The 21,404-nt window shown below is 41.4% G+C and overlaps 1 protein-coding gene across 5 annotated transcripts in view; it reads left to right on the forward strand.

Moving 5' to 3' along the window:
• Window positions 1-21,404, forward strand: part of MAGI2 (membrane associated guanylate kinase, WW and PDZ domain containing 2) — a 1,505,066-nt gene that overhangs the window by 1,398,811 nt on the left and 84,851 nt on the right. The window lies entirely within an intron of this gene.

A 21,404-nucleotide genomic window follows, 5' to 3' on the forward strand; every position in this document is an offset into this window, starting at 1 on the left:
ACTTTTATTTATATGATTTAAGTCTTTCCAGAAATACTTTTAATTTTTTAAAGACCTCTTAAACAGCTGTGGATTAACTTCTTAGTAAACCTTTGTCTGCAAATCACAATTAAAATGTTTGAGTTAGCAATTTGTTCCTAATGTATTTCATATTTCACAAGTGAGGTGAAAAGATTAAGTGTAGGTATTGCTCTCAAACCTGAAACTCTGTGTATAATAAACTCTAATTATTCACTGTGTATAATCTAAAGATGTCAGGGATCATTTGTATTTGAAAATGAGGGTAAGTGTAAGATTCTAAAAACATGCAGTCTTACAAGATTTCAAGATTTATGTCTGTGGCTATAGGAATCAAAACAATGGGAATGTTGGCACTGATGAGGCCAAGTTAACTAGAGGACACCGTGGAAAGCTTAGAAAACCAACACTGGAGGGGTGGAGACTCATATTTGACTGAGGCAGCATTGCAAACAGGAGGTGAAGGACAGATTCTCAATAACCAGAACTAGGACAAATGGATACCCATGACGATACAAATAAGTCTACTTCACACCACACACAAAAGTCAACTCCTGGTGGATTAAAGATTAAGTGTGAAAAGCAAATGCCAAAAACTTTAAAATAAATTGTAGGAAAATCTTTTATTTTATTTGGCTTAAAAAGGATTTTTTAAACAAATCACAAAAAGCCCAAACCACCATCAAGGAACATTACTGATAAATGTGATTCCATTAAAATTTTAAGCATCTCTGACAGAACACCATGAAACAAGTGAAAAGACAAGCCTCACATTAAGGGAATATATTTGAAATACATGAAAGTGACAAAAGTATGCTCTTCTGAAACATATAAAGAACAAAGAGCTTTTATGATTAATAACAAAAGATAATGCAATGCAAAAATTGGGCAAAGTACATTATGAATAATTTATGAGAGAAGAAATCAAAATGGCTAATAAACATCTGCAAAGATGTTCAACATCAGGAAAAAGCAAATTAAGCAGTAAGAGCACTTTATCTCCAGGTTGGCAAATGTTGAAAAGTCCGGCAGTTCCAAACACTGGCAAGGATGTAGGGAACTGGGAACTCTTACTCACTACTGATGTTAAAGTTAATTTTTGCTGCCACTTTGCTGAGCAATTTGGCCACAACAGAGACATTTGAAGATGCTCTGATATGCTATATATCAGCACTCCACTGATCTATGCATGTAACCTGTTCTTCCTCATATACACCAGATGTTTACAACAATGTTTACTATGCAACAATGTTGCATAGTTTTTAATTGCAAATATTGGGGGCTGTTGGACAAATTCTAATATGCATCTGTAGAACAACAACAGAATGGACTAAAGAATGTCTATATAGTGGAGCATCATATAGTAGTTGGAATGAATGAACTCCAGAGAATAGCAAGGACAGATAAGAAAGCCTTCTTAAGTAAACAATGCAAAGAAATAGAGAAAAACAATAGAATGGAAAACACTAGAGATCTCTTCAAGAAAATTAGAGCTTCCAAGGGAATATTGCATGCAAAGATGGGCACAATAAAGGACAGAAATGGCAAGGACCTAATAGAAGCAGAAGAGATTAAGAAGAGGTGGAAAGAATATACAGAGGAACTGTATAAAAGAGTTCTTAATTACCCAGATAACCATGATGGTATGGTCACTAGATGTCCAGACATCCTGGAGGGTGAAGCCAAGTGGGCCTTAAGAAACATTACTACAAACAAAGCTAGTGGAGGTGATAGGATTCCAGCTGAGCTATTTCATATGCTAAATATGCTGCTGTTAAAGTGTTGCACTTAATATGCCAGCAAATCCGGAAAACTCAGCAGTGGCCACAGGACTGGAAAATGTCAGTTTTCATTCCAATCCCGGTAATACCAAAGAATGTTCAAATTCCTGTACAATTGCACACATTTCACATGCTAGCAAGATTATGCTCAAAATCTTTCAGGCCAGGCCTCAGCAGTATGTGAACTGAGAACTTCTAGATGTGCAAGCTGGATATGAAAAGGCAGAGGAACTGGAGATTAAATTGCCAACATCTGCTGGATCATAGAAAAAGCAAAGAAATTTAAAAAAAGAGAAAATCTACTTCTGTGTCATTGACTACATTAAATCTTTTATGTGGATCACAACAAGCTATGAAAAAATCTTAAAGAGGTGGGAATATCAGACCACCTTACCTGACTTCTGAGAAACCTGTGTGCAGAACAAGAAGCAACAGTTAGTACTGGACATGGAACAACAGAGTGGTTCAAAATTGGGAAAGGAGTCAAAGGACAATGCATGTCAAGGCTATATATTGTCACCCTGCTTATTTAACTTATATGCACAGTACATCATGAGAAATGCTGGACTGGATGAAGCACAAGCTGGAATCAAGATTGCTGGGAGAAATATCAGTAACCTCAGATATGCAGATGATGCCACTTTATAGTAGAAAGTGAAGAGGAACTAAAGAGCCTCTTGATGAAGGTGAAAGAGGAGAGTGAAAAAGCTGGCTTAAAATTCAGCATTCAAAAAATTCAGATCATGGCATCCAGTCCTATCTCCTTATGGCAATTGGATGAAGAAACAGTGGAAACAGTGTCAGACTTTATTTTCTTGTGCTCCAAAATCACTGCAGATGATGACTATAGCCATGAAATTAAAAAGCACTTGATCCTTGGAAGAAAAGCTATGACAGACCTAGACAGCATATTAAAAAGCAGAAGTATTACTTTACTGACAAAGGTCTGTCTAGTCAAAATTATGGTTTTTCCAGTAGTCACGTATACATGTGAGAGTTGGACCATAAATAAGCCTGAGCGCTGAAGAATTGATGCTTTTGAACTGTGCTGATGAAGACTCTTGAGAGTCCCTTGAACTGGAAAGAGATCAACCAGTCAATCCTAAAGAAATCAATCCTGAATATTCATTGGAAGGACTGATGCTGAAGCTGAAGCTCTAATACTTTGGCCACCTGATGCGAAGAGCCGACTCATTAGAAAAGACCCTGATACTGGAAAAGATTGAGGGATAGAGGAAAAGGGAGTGACAGAGGATAAGATGGTTGGATGGCATCTGACTCAATGGACATGAGTTTGAGCAAGCTCAGGGAGACAGAGAAGGACAGGGAAGCCTGGCGTGCTGCAGCTCATGGGGTTGCAGAGAATCAGACAACTTGGCAGCTGAACAACAATATCCAGTACATGAATAAATTTCAACAACAAAATGATGTGTAAAACCAACTTGCAGAATTGCATATGTAATGATACTTATGTTAAATGTCAACATTTGCAATATATTATTTATAGATATATACATATGAAGTAAAAGTCCTAAAAAATGAAAAAAGAACGAGCATCAACTACAGAATAGGGGTTACCTTTGTGGAGAGGGGAATGAAATCAGAAACCATTCAGGGAACTTAAACTCTATCCATAAGATTTTCTTTTTATGCCAAAGAATTAGAAGCAAATGTCACACAATACTAACTTGATTAAAATCTGGTTGGTGAGTGCAAGAGTAGAAATTTTATTACTCTCAACTCTTACATGTTTTAAATAGTACATAATTTAAATAAAACCAAAAGAAAATTTTTATCCTAGATTCATTAATTAAAGAATTCTCAAAAAAGTCAAGTGTGAACTGCACCCTACGCACAGATCTGTTAGTATACAAATTATCCAAGACAAGCAGTTGTCTTTTCTAAATTTAAAGGTCCATGGGTGGGCAAACTTTTTCAACAAAGGGCCATGGAGTAGATATTTTTGGCTTTGTGGACCATACAGTCTCTGATACAACAGCTCAACCATATCATATTAGTATAAAAGCAACCATAGGCAATAGGTACATGAAGGAATATGACTGTGTTCCAATAAATTTTACATTAAAAAAAAGAAGAAAAGACAGTGGGTTGAATTTGACCTAAGGGCCATAGTTTACCAACCCCTACTCTAAATTCTTAGAGCCCCAAATCCCAAATGTTACCTTTCAGTACAGGCTGCTACTGCTGCTGCTGCTAAGTCGCTTCAGTCGTGTCCGACTCTGTGTGACCCCACAGATAGCAGCCCACCAGGCTCCTCTGTCCCTGGGATTCTCCAGGCAAGAATACTGGAGTGGGTTGCCATTTCCGTCTCCTTCGGTACAGGATATAACCCAAATCTTTAGTATTGTATATATTGAAGTTTAAAGTGAGTTTGAAAGTCTCCTACTGAGTAAAATTTAACAGAACTAATGTTTATTGAACCCTTGCCATGGCTCAGGCATAGTACTAAGTTTGCATGTGTTTCTCATATGAATTTCTTAACAATTCTGAAACAGTCACCATGAGATAGACACCATTATCATCCCCATTTTCAGATGAGGAAACGGGAACTTAACAGAGGTTAAATGACTAGTCTAACATTTCTGATTTAATGAGTGATGTTAATCATAAAACACAAGCCCAGGGCTCCTAATCCCCCCAAAGCCTGTACCATTAATCCCATTGTTACACCACTCCATCTCCAGTGTCCATCATGCCTTCACTACATAAACTATCTAATGGAAACAATGACAAATTAAAAATTGAAACATTGTGTGAGAATAAATCTGGTATAATAGATTTTAATAATAAAGACATACACATTTTAGTCAGTAATCTGTTTCTTTTAGACACTCTTGTCTAATAAAGACTTTAAAAAAGAAATGAGGTCACTTTCCAGTTACCCAGAATGTAGCTGAGTAAGTACAGTTAGTAGGCAATCCACAAGCTTCATCCAACCCCCTATTTTTATTCTGTTACTCGTCTCCATGTGATATGATGATGTAAGATGCTAGCTTGGATCTTTCCAATTATCTAGGAAATGGTGACTCAGGCCATAGCTGAGGATAAAACACTAAGTTCCCTACACTACATTTAGAGAATCTCCAGGGGTGATGGGTGGGGCCTGCTGTGGGAACTGCTGTTTCACAGGACCAGCCCTGCTGGTGTGTCCTCCCCTGCACTCTTCCAGGGGAGAGTAGAAGCAAGAGCTCTTACTGCAAACACAACAGGGTCTATGAAGCATTCATCTTTCTTCTCCTTGTGCTGCTGGCCCCCCATGAGGGAAAGAGATACCAGACGTGTCCTGTTGCCTTCCTGCAGAGTTGGGGATGCTCAAACCATCTTGGCCCTGTACCCCATGGGAGACCCATGATTGTTTCTTACTTTGAAGTGACTGAGCTTTTGAATCAGTAGATGACCTGGAAAAGGGAAAAAAAAAAAAAAAGGAAAGATGAAATATAAAGAGAGGGAACCTGTGGGTGGGTTAACCTGAACTCCCACCATTTCCTGTGGGTTGAGTGGACACAACAGAAGGTGATTTGAGGCATAAGCCATCTTTCTGGAGGAATATTTTCTGCACAGAGGGACCCATGCTGAAAGAGGCTATAGGTCGTATTATCCATAGTGGAGGAAAGGGATGCCAAGTGGAAAAGAAGGAGAAGAGCCTCAACTATGCCTCACAATTTGGGGATATAACAAGTCTTCCAAACAAGTGACCCAAAACATCCTCAAGAGAGAGGCAGCATTTGGATATCCTTGAATCAAAATTCCCTGAGGTCAGAAATCTTTTCTTCCTTGATTTCCAGGTGCCATATCCCCAGCACCTAGAACAGTTTGTGGCACAAAGTGAACACCAAACTCAGATTAAGATTTGCGACATGGAAAACAGAAACAAAAAAAGAGAGCCGCCAGTAACTCTCGATCAAAGAGAAAGTCATCCCTCTTATATAACCCTGCCATGGGAGCCTCTCTAGCAGCTTGGAGAGGTGAGGAAGAGTGAGGAGCTGGGGAGAGAAGAGCACAAGATCCTTTGCCTGCTCAAGTCCCTCAAGCCTTCAGCTTAGTGGGGCAGGGGTGGGGGAAGTTCTTAACTGAAGGTGAGCTTGCAGTGCTAACTGTATTATACTTTTCAGTAGCTAAAAGTGCTGAAAAATAACGGAAATGGAATACTCCCCAGCAGAGAAGGGCAAGGGGAGTTAACAGAGCACAGTTGGCAGCGGTTATTGGAAAAATAAACCAATCACACATCCATACCTCAGTGACTAGAAACACTTCAGCCAAACAAGTTGCATTAATAATGTGATATCCTTGGAAAACATAAGTGATTAGAAAAGAAGGATTCTCCATCAGGACAGCCCTACAGAATTGTTTATCTAGGGATGATGATGAATTTGGACGTTTCCATTCACAAGTTTATATTCAGTCCTTTTGCTGACAAGTGGCTCATATTTGTCAAATGACTAGGTGGCCTCACATCAATAACAATGCAAGACTGAACAGAGATAACATAAGAAATATCAGCTTCCAAAAGCATCAGTATAATGATGACCTCAGATGCATTTGAGGGGTCATCACTAAAGATTACTAGAAAGTGTAAGAAACCGAATTGGAGAGGTGACCAGGGTCATAGTCTAAGGCAGAAACCAAGGACAAAAACATAGAAAATGCGCTTGGAACTGGAAAACAGGATCAGAGGAAGCATAATGAAGTAGATCCAAGTCATTCTTGAATGTCCAGTCACATGAACTATTAAAGGAACCTGGCCAACCCAAATGAAGGGGCACTATTGATGACATGGGACAGCTCAAGTAAATAACCATGTAGAGACTGACCTGCTGTCTTGGCATCAATGTCACTCAGTATGCATATTCATATGTTAAATCAGTTCCCAATTTAAAAAAATTTGATTTCATTTCCCAAAGTTTATTTGAATTTTTCTTTGTTTTCTCTAGCTCATGGAGAATAGCTTTGCTTTGTTTATTTGTTTGAGAATTAAATAATGCTTCTAATATGCCTAGAAAGTATCTGGCATAAAGCTTTGTTCAAAAAGTGTTAATTAAAGTGAAGCATCCAATTTTTCATCTGAGTGGTTCACAACTGTAACAAGATTTTGGACAATTAATTGAGAGTTTAGTATACAGATAGAAATGTCAGTGTAAATACTCACACAGAGACCTGAAAATAATTTTGAGTCTAGTTAAGATGCATGATAGCATAATATCACTTTACTTGCCTTTTTCAAAATAATTAATTATGAGACTTGTTATTAATTATGCTGTAGCACCAAGTGATACCCTGAGCTTTGAAGATGTAGGGTTTCTCTTATATCAGATTCTCAAACACAGCTCTTATGACCTTATGTCACATTGCATTTCTTTTCTCCACCCAATATTCGCTGCATTTCATCCCATGTGGGGTCATTTTTTAAGAATTTGGTAAAGGAGTAGAGGGAGCAAAATGATTGTGACTCAGGATATGGGTGGGAGAGTCTGTTTTTGAAAACAGCTGACTTACCATGGGATGGCCACGGAATTCTGAGTACCGCCACAGTTACATTAATCAGACAGTTATTAACTTAAGCTGCAAAAGGGGGAGAGTTCAAAAAGTGCATTGCGAAGCTACAATAAACCAGAGGCTTTTTATTCTAGCAATTTACGAAAGCTTTACATTTTTATTTCCAATTATCCTATCAATACTGATGTCACTTAAATACTCCTAAGGAATGTTATCTCCTTATTATTGCCAGAAAACATGCTGCCCAATTTCATAGCTCAGCTGTTCTCACGCATGGATGGACAATCTGAATTAACTTGAACAGGAACAAGATTTTTAGACACTCGGCTTCATTCCTAGTTGTAAATTTTAAGTAATTAATATGTGACTTTAAGTAGTAAAGAAAATTGGATAATGTTTATTTTGTGCATCAAAATAATAGTAATACACTGCTATTCTATCTATTCAGTGTTAGCATATCAATAGAAAAATTATTGTAATCCACACATTCAATGCCAGGATAATTGAATATGGCAGCGATGAGTAAAGACCCTCTGGAGAGCTGTCTTAAAATTAAGCTATTAAAGAAAGATGGTGTTTTCAATATGACCAAACAAAGACAGTCGACCCCAGAGACATGAGTTTTTCTGCTTTGTGTACAGACTCCTTTTGCATATTAAAATCGGGCCCAAGGACATCCATTATTCTGCTGATCTGAAACTCTGATGCTAAAAACTAATTTTTATTCATGGAGAAAGTACCTGAAGTGATCAGGGAAGTCCAGAATGTAAAGTACTAACTAGATCTATTTACAACTATAGGCTGTTCTCATTACACCATTAATCAGACCTTCTTTCTCATCCTACTCATGCTTGAATGAACCTGGACTTCCAAACTATTTATGACACATGATTGTGTGTGTACTTTTAAACAATAGCCCAAAGGTCAGTAATAAATCACAAACATCTTACATAGTCTCTTATTCCTATAGAAGGAACCTTTGACTGTGAACTAAATAAAAACCCACGAGTGAGTCACTCTCCCCTCCTCAGTGATGCTGAAGCAACTTGAGAAGAATAGGGAGCTGTGGGTTTGGGAATGAGGGAATCTATGTCTCGTCTTGTGACTTCTGCTTATGAGCCATGTAGCCTTTCAGAAAGCCCAATTCCTCCCTCAAGCTCAGAGACCTCACCTTAAAGTAAAGACAGTAGAAACCAGAGATGAAGGGACTAATAAGATGTGCCCTCAGGGGCCCTGTATATGGTTTAGGGGGTGTCTTGTTAGCAACTGCTTCCTTGACTTTACCCCTAAATCAATTAGCCAGTCATTTCTCTCTCTCTCTCTCTCTCTCTCTCTCTCTCTCTCTCTCTCTCTCTCTCTCTCACCAGTCAGTACTGCTGGATGCTACAGAGGATGTTGTATAAGTGTAAATCATGATCTCTGCTCTCAAACGGTGTACTTTGGGAGGGTGTAATTGTGTCTCATGTGAATTTATTGTCCAGTGCTTCTCACAGGACTCAGTAAACACAAAAATAATATGTCTGCTGCTTCCAGTCAGCTTTTGCCAGCACAGGCATGGTTATATCAGAAAGAAAAGAGTTGCTTCCACCTTGTGGCTGGATCTTCTTTAACTGGTTCCTGGCAAAACCCTGCTATTGCTAAGCTTACTTCTCACAGCAAGTAGAAGACTGTATTATTTTTACTTTTATATACTTTTTCTCCTTTACATTATAACGGAGATTACAAATTTCTCTTTAGTCCTTGTTCTCATGGAATTCAAGGTTAGCCTTGGCCAAAACGTAGTAGGCAGCATTGATTCATTCACTTGAGAAATGCTAATGAAGCTCTTATCCTATGCTAGTCACCTCAGCCAACAGTGGAAAAATGAGTGAGCACAGAACTGCCCTCAGAGGGTTCTGACCCCAGAGCCACCCCCCTTGAACTCCCCCACATCCTCAGCTCCTCAAGGACTCTCCTCCTCCCATTAATCATCTTATATCTTACACAGTAATAACTTCTGTCCTTGCAGCAAGTCGTATTATCTGCTGTTTTTAAGGCAGTGTAGATGGAACAAAGCTACAATTCCTCTTTCCAGGAGTGTATACTTTAGTAGGTGCAGACATGGTGGGGAGAATAAATACAGATATGATGAGAATAAGAGAGGCATAGTCAGGGAGACTTATACCCTGTAAGAGAGGCATAGTCAGTATGCAGTGGACACCTAGAGAAAGGTGGTGACATCTCCCCTTGGAGGGACTAGAGGTGGCTCATGGAGGAGTTGAGCAGAACCTTGAAGAATGGGCACAACTGCAAGGTAAGACAGGAGGCGTTGGGGAGAACGGCAAGAAAAACTGGCAGAAGCGATAGCAAGAGCAAATATGCAGAGCTGGGAGCACCCAGTGAAGAGTGGGGGAAGAAGAAGCCATCCAGATTGAACCTGAGAGAGTGGCAGGAATGAGCTGGAAGGTTGGGGGCACCAGATCCTGGACGCTCATCACACCGTGTTAAGGGTCTGGATTCTGTTCAGTAAGTCTGGGGAAGGAGGGTGGGTGTGTGAAAAGGAGAGAGACCACAGCAGAGGTGAGCTGCAAAAGATGATGCTGGCAGGCACAAGGACCAAAAGAGGAGGCAGAGGAGAGACACAGAGAATGGAGGATGAAGGCAGGAGGAACAACATGCTGGAGACCTAGAGGGAGTAGGGTGGACGGGGATCGGAAACTGACTAGATGCAAAGGCAACTCCGAAACCTTTAGCAATTTAAAAAAGTAGGTATGATTCAGTAACCCTGATGCCACTTGTCTTTCTATAACATTATCTTAAGAGACTATCTATATAAAAATGAAATATTAAAACAAATAAAGCCTTCCAAAAATAGCTTCTCCAATGTGGACAGAGTTAGCACTACCTGATTGTTATGTCTTATCCTTGAATTATTTTATAAAGCCTATGTCTTAGTCCCTTCAGGCTGCTATAACAAAATGCCAGTGAGTGAGTGGCTTCTTATAGACAACAGAAATTTATTTCCCATAATTCTGGAAGCCAGAAGTCCAAGATCAAGGTGCCAGAAGATTTAATGTCTGGTGAGAGAAGAGGAACTAAAAAGCCTTTTGATGAAAGTGAAAGAGAAGAGTAAAAAAGTTGGCTTAAAGCTCAACATTCAGAAAACGAAGATCATGGCATCTGGTCCCATCACTTCATGGGAATTAGATGGGGAAACAGTGGAAACAGTGTCAGACTTTATTTTGGGGGGCTCCAAATTCACTGCAGATGGTGACTGCAGCCATGAAATTAAAAGATGCTTTCTCCTTGGAAGGAAAGTTATAACCAACCTAGATGGCATATTAAAAAGCAGAGACATTACTTTGCCAACAAAGGTCCATCTAGTCAAGGCTATGGCTTTTCCAGTGGTCATGTATGGATGTGAGAGTTGGACGGTGAAGAAAGCTGAGCACTGAAAAATTGATGCTTTTGAACTGTGGTGTTGGAGAAGACTCTTGAGAGTCCCTTGGACTGCAAGGAGATCCAATCAGTCTATCCTAAAGGAGATCAGTCCTGGGTGTTCTTTGGAAGGAATGATGCTAAAGCTGAAACTCCAATACTTTGGCCACCTCATGCGAAGCGTTGACTCATTGGAAAAGACTCTGATGCTGGGAGGGATTGAGGGCAGGAGGAGAAGGGGACGACAGAGGATGAGATGGCTGGAAGGCATCACCAACTCAATGGACGTGAGTTTGAGTGAACTCCAGGAGATGGTGATAGACAGGGAGGCCTGGCATGGTGCAATTCATGGGGTCGCAAAGAGTCGGACACGACTGAGCGACTGAACTGAACTGAACTGAATCCCATTCATGAAGGCTCTCCTCTCAGGCCCTAATCACCTCCCAAAGGCCCTACCTCCAGATGTCGTCACCTTGGAGGCTAGGATCTCAGCATGTGAACCAGGTGGGGGATACAAGTGTTCAGATTACAGGAGCCTTCATATGTCATGTCATATTCATCCATGGCTTTAAAATCTATCCCTGTCCCACACGCACCCCACCCCAAGTGTTGGTGCTTCTTTTCTTTTACCTCCTCCCAAATCTAGTCTCTTCCCTCCTCTCCTTATTCTGCAATCTTGGGAACTGATCACTGTGTCTGCATCACCCAAACTCTCTTGCCCTCTGATTTCCTGTTGGATTAGGCTGATAAGAAGCACTAGTAGGAAATCAGAGGGCAGTGCGTTAGCTTTCTATTCCAGCTGTAACAAAGTACTGCAAACTTATGGGCTTAAGACAGCACACATGTATTATCTTACAGTTTTAGAGGTCATAATTCCAAAGCAGTGTCAGTGGGTTAAAAATCAAGTTGTCTTATGAGCAGGTCTATTTCCTCCTGTAGGATCTAGGAAAGAATCCATTCCCTTGCCTTTCCAGCTCCTGGAGCCACCTGTATTCCTTGGCTTGTAGCCCCTTCCTCCATCCTCAACACCAGCAGCAGATCATCTTCCCTTATCCCTGACCTCTGCTTCAGTCCCAAATCTCTTCTCTCTCAGACTTTGACCCCTGTGATTATACTGGGTCCACTCAGAGAAGCAGGATAGCCCTCCCATCTCAAGATCCTTAACTTATTCACATCTATAAAATCCCTTTTGCCATGTAAAGTAATATATTCACAGATTCCAGGGCCTAGATGCCGATGTCTTTGGGGGGATGTTACTCCGTCAGCCTCAGAAATGTTGATGTGTTCTTACCCCTGTTGCTCCCGGCCGTGGTGCCCTGGGCCCAGCGGTGCTGCTTCCTCTACCACAGCAGCTCTAGTCAGGTGGCCCCCTTTCACAGTTTGAGCTCTCATATGCCCCTGTAACTTTCTATTCCTCTGCCAGAGGAATAGATGCTATTGGTATCTGCCCTCTTTGGTTGTCTTAACCCTGCTCACACCTCTGAAATAGTCCCACCATTAAATTCTCTTCAAAAATCCCAGCTGACTGATACACCCATCTGGGTATACCTTTCACTGTAACTCACACTGTAAACATCAGGTCTGGAATTGGTATGTGCACATATGCACACACACACACACACACACACACACACACAGTAAATGCAAAGGCAATTTGCAAACAGGTTAGCTTCAGGAAAATAAGAATTGGTTATCCTCTGCCTATATAGCAGTCACCATACAACGACCAATGCTTGCATCTGAAAAATAAATCTATCTGATTAGATAAGTATGGAGAATAATAATCCCTCATTTTCTCTCAATTACATCCAGGGAAGGGAAATCACAGCCTATATTAGGGCCACAGTGGAAAGTTTTCTTTTTGATTTGCTTTTGTTTATTTTTCAATCAACCAGGGAAACTGACTTCATGACCTAATATAAGTGATTTCCAAGAAAATGAATAAGCCACTAGCTGAGCCGCCAATGATAGCTTTCTATTCTTGCTCAGGCAGATAATTTTAAGATATTTCCCCAGTCTCCTCTTCTTGCCTGAGCAGTCAAAACAGCGTATGAAAATGGAATGGTTGTGCTTATTTTTTGCTTCGTAGAAAATATTTTGCATCAACCAGCTTGTCTTTAAAATCTTCTTTGCATTTCTGTTTGTGGCCACACAAGCAGTTATCCCTCTGTCCTGGTTTAGGGTTTGGATTATCTGCTCAACATTCAAGGAGGTTTCTTTTTGTAAGAACTATTTGTCAAAATCATACAATAAAAAAATAGCATTAACATCCTATAGGAATTCCTAAAAGGCAGTACTTAGCAAACCAACAGAAGATTTTGGGAGTCTTTAACCTCTCAGTGACATTTTCAGAAAACCACTTCCCTCATTTCTCCATTAAATACATTTTCAACCCCTCAGGGGCTTCTCTCCTGGATTCATTGTGAAGAACTTACCATTGTGTTTCATTTTTTTTCTCTCTTCTACCATTATGAAGATGAGGATAGCTACTACAATTAATGAAGTTAATATTTAAATAGAGTTTACAAGGGTGGCTCAGAGGTGAAAGCATCTGCCTCCAATGCGGGAGACCCAGGTTCGATCCCTGGGTCAGGAAGATCCCCTGGAGAAGGAAATGGCAATCCACTCCAGTATTCTTGCTTGGAGTAATCCCATGGACGGAGAAGCCTAGTAGGTTACAGTCCACAGGGTCACAAAGAGTCGGACACGACTGAGCGACTTCACCTTACCTTACCTTACAAGGCATTTATGTACACTTTATACTATTTGATCATGGTCAAGTCTGGCTGACACATATCCCGAAATCAGATTTAAAACTTTTTATACATTTTGCTGAACTTGATTGAAACAATAAGGAACATGGAGCCAGAACACAGCTTCTGAAAAACTCCTACTTTCAATTTTCCTTCATCCACTGAAGCAATATATATGGGTATTCCCCATGTGATGGAGTCTCTGCCCTTAGAGAGCTTACAGTGTTATGATAGGCAAAGGTCAATACCATCCCTTGGTATCTATGGAGATTGGTTTGAGGACCCCCACAGACACCAAAATCCAAGAATGCTCAAGTCTGTCCTATAAAAGGGTAATATTTGCATATAAACTACTTACATACAATATGTTTGCATATGTTTTGCATATAAAATATATAAACTACTTATATACATCAATGATCATACTTTATCACCTCTAGAGTACTCATTCAGAGAAGGCAATGGCACCCCACTCCAATACTCTTGCCTGGGAAATCCCATGGACGGAGGAGCCTGGTAGGCTGCAGTCCATGGGGTCACTAAGAGTCAGACATGACTGAGCAACTTTAATTTCACTTTTCACTTTCATACATTGGAGAAGGAAATGGCAACCCACTCCAGTGTTCTTGCCTGGAGAATCCCAGGGACGGGAGAGCCTGGTGGGCTGACGTCTGTGGGGTCTCACAGAGTCGGACACGACTGAAGCAACTTAGCAGCAGAGTACTCATACCTCATACGAAATAAATGCTAAATAAGCAGTTGTAAATACAATGTCAATGTTAGGTAAATAGTTACCAGGCATGCCAATTTCAAATTTTGCTTTTTGGAACTTTCTGGAATTAAAAATATATATCTATTTGACACTAACACCTAGGGAAATGGAGGGCCAACTTTTAAAGAAATGCTTAGGAAAGGTACCCAACCCAAACTATGGGATCATAGAAGGCTTCCTGTATGCAGGCATACCTGAGGTTTCTCCTAAGGATTGAGTAGGATTTAGTTGTATGAATGGGGAAAGGCAGATTCTAAAAGGAAACCACAGGTGCAAAGGTACATAAAGAGAACAACTCCACCTAGAAAGTATTTATAAGGCAGGAAATGGGTGACCTGAGGAAGGAAACATCAACAGCAATTAAAAGCCCTGGAAGAGTGAGATTTGGGTGGGTGGGGGGGAAGCAATCTAATAATATCCCCTATATGAGATTAGTGTTAGTAATATTTGACAAAGGAAAAGGGAAGTTTTGGTGATAAAGATACCAAATTATAATTTAGAATTGACTTCCGCAATTGGGCTACTGCGTCATCTTTAAATTTCACATACATTTCCATGTTTTAATTTAGAGAATTGTAAAAGCAAGAATGAGAAATGAAAACTGTTGAATAAGGAGCTCCCCCTGAATCTGCACCAAAGCAGCCCCCTGAGTGAGCGGCCAGGGCACCACCCCTGCCCAAGTCAAAGACTGAACATTTTTTGAGCTGTTACTGAATCTTTTCTAAAGAGAAGATACACAAATTAAGAAAAATGTGGAGTAAGGTTCCCCACTCATATCACGGCTCTGCAGTGACTCATAACTTCTTGTTCCCCTCTGGTTCCTCTCACCTTCATGACCCTTCCAAGCAGGTATGGGCTCAGGTATAACCCTGATGAAGAACTCTTCTGCAGATCCACCAGGGCTTTTTCGCACTTCTCTTTGGATGAAGTTTCGTAAGAAATGTTTTCTTTTTAAATGATTATAGTCAAAACATAGAGTCATAGATAGATTTCAATGTATAAAATAAATGAGGCAAATAAAATCCACAGAATTTTGGTGTTGTCAAATTTCAATTTTAATCTGTACTTCAATTTCCAGGGGGATAGAAGTTTTTCAGGAAAAGCATGCTGACTTAATGGGCTCCTGTGCCTTGCTGAGACAATTGTGCACCACAGTTTTATAACCAGAGCCAGGTCCTGTAATAGACACTTGGATCCTGTCTAATTCAATCAACAGTCTCATGGAAGACATGGGGGAGTGAACCAAAGCACTCAGTGTGACCCCTTGGAAAAGATTTATACTGTAATAGTCATTAAATAATATCTAACAAAGGTTAATTGTGAAAAAAACCATAGTATAGTACAGGTCACTATTGAGGTGAAAATCAGCCTGTCCTTTGCTCCAGCAGGGCCCTCACGGACCAGGTGTTCTGTTGTCATAGCACCCAGTGACAATGCCTCTGGCAGAAGCGAAGGCCCGAATTCTAATTTTGTTTTTCTGATTTTATTTAGACTCAGCCTCCTTTCTTCTTTCTCTCGATCCTTTAACATTTGTTTCCATAACAATAACATACCTGTCTCTAGCAATTTTTATAGGTCACCTTTACTGAAACCTCATTCGGTCTCTTGTAATACTGTTGAAATTGCTGTGATTTGGCTGCAAGTGCCTAAGGCAGTATTTCAAGACGGCTTTATGGTGTGCAGAGGTGCTCGAAAGCTGAGTTTTCTGTGTCATGAAAACGAAGACGGTTACTATAACTGAAAAGCAAACCTGAAATTCATTTACTCAGACATGATTAACTGAGGGCCTACTTGTTGGGAATTGTGGCAGGTATAGATGACACGGAGGCAGGAGGCGCTTTCCTGGCTTGTGAGGGATCTAGAGTCAGTGGGAGAAACCAGCCTCTAAAGGAAGAATTATGACAAAACTATCCTGTGACCTCAGACCATTAGCCACACAAATGGTCCAGAGCTAAGTTTTTCATGAAACAGCGAATAGAGGCATCAACTATTTTTTGGCATAAAATTCTAAAGAAGCTCAATTCCTCACACCTAGTTATAATCTAGGATCACTTCAGTCACACATAATCATATGAAATAGATTCTTGTGGTATAAAGGCAGTGAACTGATTGCAACCAGCTGGGAATGTTTGTGGAGAAACCTGAGGAAGCCTTGAGTGGAAACTACCATGACTAGGGGCTGCAGTAAGCCCAGAATTAATATAGTCCTTATAAAGATTTCGTTGAGTCGAACCAAATACTGTCTACAAAAATGTGTACAGTATAGAGCTTATTTTTTTTTCTTACAACCTGGACTATTAATTGCTTAAGAAATACTGAAACTTTGGGAAATTTCCTGGTGGTTCAGTGGTTAGGACTCGGTGCTTTCATGGCTGGGCGCCCAGACTTGATCCCTGGTCAGGGAAGTAAGATCCTATATGGCACGGCCAGTATATACATATATACTGAAACTTTTACCTTTACCTGCCTTGGCTTTCCAATAAGAGAAGTTTTACCTGCAGAGCCTCGAGCAAGTTCAAGGACTTAGTAATAGTTTTGTTAGGAAAGAGAAAAACCTGCCAAGATGTGAATAGAAATGCGTGTGTAGAAACACAGAAGAACTTGTTAGGCTGAGCCAAGACAGCAGCCTCTCTCACTCTGCCTTGCCCCTAAGACGCCACTGTGTGGCTGTCAGTTTCCCAAGGGGACCACAGATACAGGTATTTCTTTCACAGGGGCAAAAAAAAAAGAATGCCTAGAATTCATGTTATATCCTTTGGTTAGTTTCCTACATTTAACATCTCCTTGATCCCCGTAAAACAACATGCACATTCCTGAATTATGTCTATGGCTGTCTGGCCATCTGTCTGTTTCTTTGTCATCCCCACTGCCTCCATTCTCTCTCTCCTCCCCCATCCCTCTCTCAACTCTAACTCAAACTTGATACTTTAAAAGTTCTCTGAGAACAAGTAGAGATCTTCAGTTTCATTTAGTACCACAACTCAGGTGAAGGTAGCTCTGCGGTGAAGCGTGTAGAAAGAGGAGACTATATTAGAGTCACAACTGGTCTGTTTCTTCATCCCTGAACAACCTGCATGTTTTCCATTGTTTCTTTTTTTTCTCTCTTGCATTGAAAACTATCTTTTTAATTAATTTATTTATTTTAATCAGAGGCTAATTACCTTACAATATTGTAGTGGTTTTGCCATACATTAACATGAATCAGCCATGGGTATACATGTGTCCCCCATCCTGATCCCCCCTCCCACCTCCCTCCCCATCCCATCCCTCAGGGTCATCCCAGTGCACCAGCCCTGAGCCCCCTGTCTCATGCATCGAACCTGGGCTGATGATCTGTTTCACACATGGTAATATACATGTTTCAATGCTATTCTCTCAAATCATCCCACTTTCTCCATCTCCCACAGAGTCCAAAAGTCTGTTCTTTACATCTGTGTCTCTTTTGCTGTCTTGCGTATAGGGTCATCATCACCATCTCTAAATTCCATATATGTGTTAATATACTATATCGGGATTTTTCTTTCTGATTTACTTCACTCTCTATAATAGGTTCATTAGAACTGATTCAAATGTATTCTTTTTAATAGCTGAGTAATATTCCATTATCAAATTAACTCCCCCAAATATTCACATGCCATATAGGGAAAGGACCCTTCAACTGGCCACACCCGGCAGCTAAATGAAAATCAGAAGGTAATGAGAATCTCTTCTTTCCCTGACAAATTCATTTTCTTATTCATCTGGATGCTCACAGGATGAAAGTGAAAAGAATCACTTCTCAAATTTCTTTATGGAATTCCATGTCAAATAACTATGTATAAGACTGGTATTGGACTGAAAGTGAAGAGTAAACCTTTTTAGCATTTATGTCATTTCACAAGGATAGATGGGCATCTCCTGGCTGGGCCTGGCCTGTTTGTTACCTCTGACACTAGGTCCAGATGAGCTTAACCGCTTTTGCAACATGCCCAGAATGCCTGTAAGATTCACATCTTCAACAGTGGCAGCATTTCCATCTCGTTGCCCAACCAGCATCTATCCCACTGCCACCACCACCAAGTTTTTTTCCTGAATTTGCCAAGATCTTGGACTGTTTCAAACTTCCATTGCTCCCAGTGAGGCAGGAAGACTGGCTCCCTGGCTCCCTGGAATGGACAGGGGCTTGGGAGAAACTGAAAATCTTAGACAAGGGGCTAAGGACCTTCAGTTCAACCAGCATCAGAGTTATTTTCTTCCTCTGAGGGGATCCCACATGGAATGCTGCCAAGCCAAGAGGTCAGCTCAGACTTCCAAAAACTCAGTAAAAATCTTCCCAGAGCCTAGTCCTGAAAATCCCACACTGGAGACACACCGCATCCAGCCCCGTGAAGCCCTTGAACCCTCTGTTCCTCCAACTCCTACACAATCTTCCAACTCACCACCTCTCCCTGGCCATATTTTCCTCCCTTAATTCTCATGGCTGTTAGCAAGGGAAAGGGAAAATAACAAATAGACAAGAGAATGAAAGCATCAAACTTTCTAAGTATGGCTGTTAATGTTTCTATCCCACCATAAGAATCCTATACAATTCTTGTTGCAATGTCAGTCTTGAGAGAGAAGTGTCCTCAGGCAGTGGTGTCTGTCAAGGTTTAAGTTTTGGATCAAGAGAACGTATAACCCCCTCCCACCATGGGTCTCAAGATGAGCTGTGTGGAAATGCTTAATTCATTCATTCATTCATTCATTTACAAGTATGTACAGTGAACCCCATACAAGATAAACAGTCAAATGGGACATAGTCCCTGCCCTCATTTATCCTATGATTTCCTTCCCCACATCTTCCAATTTCTCATCTGAATAAACAACATGACAGCCTCACAACTTCAGCTCCATTCCTCAATCTCCTACTTTCTCTCCAGCCCACTCTTCATACTGATGTCTCAGGGAAATTTCTAAACACCGCTCTGTTTTCCTGGTTAGCTTGCCCCCTGTTCAAAATTTTCAGTGCTTTACTGTTGCCTTTAAAATACAGCCCAAACCCCTGAGTAGCAGAATTAACTGCCAGCAGTTCCCCCAAATATACCATGCTCTCAGACCTCATGCTCTTTGCATATGCTGTCCTCTCTACCTAGAATGTTCTTCCTCTTCCTTTGCCAAGGGAACTCTTGCGGATACTTCAGAATCCAGTTGAGATGTCACTACCTGTAGGAAGCTCTCTCTGACTACCAGCCACATTTATTCTAGTCTAGATGCCCCTCACTTCTCTTTCATTAGCACTTTCTGTACACTTCTGTCACAGCAAAAATATATTGAACAGTAACTGTCTTATTTACCCACTTTCTCCCCCAACTAGACTGAGAATGTGTTGTAAATAAAAGCTATACTTTTTGTCACTATTTATCCGATCTCCCAGTAGACTGTCCAAGACATAAGTGCTCAGAAATTGTTTGATGAGTGAAGAAGTTCAAAATCTAAGAGGGAAGACAAAGAGGCATGATGCCCTACTGAAGTGTGATAGATATTGGGGTGCAGTGATAACTGGGGTGCAGAGGGATTCCACACTTCTTCTTGAGGCGAAGACAAGGTCTAGGAAGTCATCCCTGGGGAGAAGAGCTTGGGTTGGCCTTGAGGGAAGATTGACGGCACCAGGCCTGTAGGGAAGACAAGGCAAGGGAATAGTGGCATATGGAAGGCCCTAGCCGCCTCGGTGAGTATGAGGCATCTGGGGAGATTTCCCTCAGAAGAATGATGCTGGTGACCATGTGAAGATATCGGTGGGAATAATCCAGAGGGAGGCAGGAACTGAACTAGGAGCTCAGCAGGACCCCCGGGTTTCTAGCTTGGGTGAATGGTGGCGCTGTTGTCCAGGATGAGGACTTGAGAGGACAAACCATCTGAGGAGAAAGATGGTGAGCCCGATCGGCTGGTGTTGAGCTGGAGTGGCCTGCTGGACATCCCAGTGGAGGAGATGTTTAGCAATCAGTCAGGTGTGTGAACCTGAAGAGAGTAGCCAGAAATGAAGACTCTATTCTAACAGCTTCACTGAAACCTGTGCTTTACTTCTACGATGTGATGCTGGGCCTTGGGGTTTCAGACACAGGCGACGACTGCTGAGAGAGGGATAATTGGTCCCACTTCTGCCACTGGCTTGGATACCTGACCTCAGGCTAGCTGCTGGACTTCAGGCTGTGCCTGGTGCCTCCTGGGAAAGGAGACCGTAAAGGAGACCTGAATGAAGAAAACCAGTGCAAACCTTGGCCCTAAAACAAACTAATTTTGTCCTGTCTTTAGTGACTCTTCTATGTGGAATTTGTGCCATTGAGGGCAACCTCTTCCACTGCCTTGAAACAGTGCTTCCAAAGGCCACCAAGTATACAAAGTGGGGAGCCTTTACCTTCATTACAGTGAAGTCCTTTCCCCTTAAGTGAAAGTGAAGTCGCTCAGTCATATCCGACTCTTTGCGACCTACCAGGCTCCTCTGTCCATGGGATTTTCCAGGCAAGAGTACTGGAGTGGGTTGCCATTTCCTCCTCCAGGGGATTTGCGACCCGCCTACCAGGCTCCTCTGTCCATGGGATTTTCCAGGCAAGAGTGCTGGCAGGGGATCTTCCCGACCCAGGGATTGAACCCGGGTCTCCCGCACTGCAGGCAGACACTTTACCATCTGAGCCACCAGGGAAGCCCCTTAGGGATCCTATTTAGGCAGAGGCATCATTTCCATGGGCTTCCCAGATGGCGCTAGTGGTAAAGAACCTACTTGCCTGCCTGTTGATACAGAGATGTGGATGTTATCCCTAAGTCAGGAAGATTCCCTGGAGGAGGGCATGACAACCCACTCCAGGATTCTTGCCTGGAGAATCCCATGGACAGAGGAGCCTACAGTCAATAGGGTCACACACAGTCAGACATGACTGGAGTGACATAGCACACACACAAGCACATACATCACTTCTTTGCTATAATAAACACGTGTTTATTATCCCCTCCCCTCACTTTGTTCTACCCTTTGGCGGTTGTGACACCAATTTTCTGTTCCTGTTCTGGTCCAGCCTATAGCACTTACTTTGATAGTGCTCCCTTAAAAGGGGCTTATTTGCAATTCTGTCTGCATTATCAAGTTCAGGAACCCACCTAAAATAGCATTTCTGCAAAGCAACTCATTGTGCTTTT

This window comes from Ovis aries, chromosome 4 (assembly GCF_016772045.2).
Source record: "Ovis aries strain OAR_USU_Benz2616 breed Rambouillet chromosome 4, ARS-UI_Ramb_v3.0, whole genome shotgun sequence".
In the NCBI taxonomy this organism is placed as follows: domain Eukaryota; kingdom Metazoa; phylum Chordata; class Mammalia; order Artiodactyla; family Bovidae; genus Ovis; species Ovis aries.